Genomic DNA, 1,498 nt, shown 5'->3' with positions numbered 1-1,498 from the left:
TGTTACTTTGTGAGGGTGAAAAGGGTAACTATTGCATTGTTCTGTACACCTGAAACTAACAATAAAAAATAAATAAATAAATAAATAAATAAAACCAAGGGGGGATAGTAAAGAGGGTAAAGGGGGTCAAATATATGGTGTTGGAAGGAGAACTGACTCTGGTTGGTGAACACACAATGTGATATATGAATGATGTATTACAGAATTATACAGATGACAAAAAAAAATTATAGTAAAATATACATAACAAAATTTGCCATTTTAACTATATTTATGTGTATATCAGTGGCATTAAGTACATTTACAATGTTGTGCATCCATCACCACTATCCGTTTCCAGAAGTTTTCTTCATGCCAAACAGAAACTCTACGTATTAAACTTCTGGTATACTCCTCCACCCAGCCCCTAGTAACCTCTATTCTACTTTCTGCCTCTATTAATTTGCCTACTTTAGATACCTTATATAATTGTTTTTGTCTTTAAGCCAGATTGGAAGGTGAAGAGGATAGTGTGTGAAAACACTTCTTGAGCAATTTGACTCTGAATAGGAAATAGATGGTAGTGATACGAGCGAGTCCCCTCACTATAAAAACCTCCTTACTATAAAAACTTTGTCTCCTTTTCCCTCGTGTCTTTTTCAAATCAGTTTCTTTATCATAAATACTAGATTATTTTTAACCTGAATCATAGAAATCTCCTCCCTCCTGCTTTAATTACCCTAAAGCTTGTGATTTATGCTTGTTGACTATAGTTATTGTAGTGCAGCTTTCTTTCCTGGCTTAGCTCCCTGGTAAACAGTAACTGAATGACTGGTTAAGCCAGAAAAAAGGCCACAGGCTCTATGAAGCTGAACAATTTTTTCATCAAGCAGTCACCCTGCATCAAGGGCGTTGAATCCTGCTTCTTGGGCTAACACTTTTAACGTTATTAACTAAAATCTCTTTTTCCTCATCTAGGGGCTGTTAGGATACAAGTGATGCCCCACCAAGACTTCCAGTACATCCCGACCACAGAGGTCATCTGAGATCAGATAGGGTGAGAGTCCCTTGAATCCTCAGTAGGTAGGGACAACGGCCACATTCAGCAGGAAGCAGATAGAGAAGAGCTCTCCTGTCCCTAAACTTCCCATAGAGATTTATGGGAATCCCGTCTTTCAAGGGGGACATAAGGCAGGCAGAAACAGGAATTGGGTCTCTGAGACACCTGGATTCATCAGGTAACATTCCTGCACATCCAACCTGGCCTATGGGAAATAACTGCCCAAAAGACCTCTCCTCTCCACCAAAACTTGCCATTGTTTACCATAACCATTAGCCATTATCAATCACTTAGCAAATCAATGTTTGATCAGGTATCAAACAGCCCCACAATTAGAGAGGAGCAGCCCATTCTAGAAGAGAAAGAAATAAAAACTCCAAGTCCTCGCCAGTCAGTGCCTTTTGAGCCACTCCTTTGTGCTCGGGCCTGCTCCTTTCTCTTTGGAGTGTACCTTCACTT

This window comes from Hipposideros armiger, unplaced genomic scaffold (genome assembly GCF_001890085.2).
Source record: "Hipposideros armiger isolate ML-2016 unplaced genomic scaffold, ASM189008v1 scaffold_92, whole genome shotgun sequence".
NCBI classification, from domain to species: Eukaryota; Metazoa; Chordata; class Mammalia; order Chiroptera; family Hipposideridae; genus Hipposideros; species Hipposideros armiger.
This window is presented reverse-complemented; position numbering follows the sequence as displayed.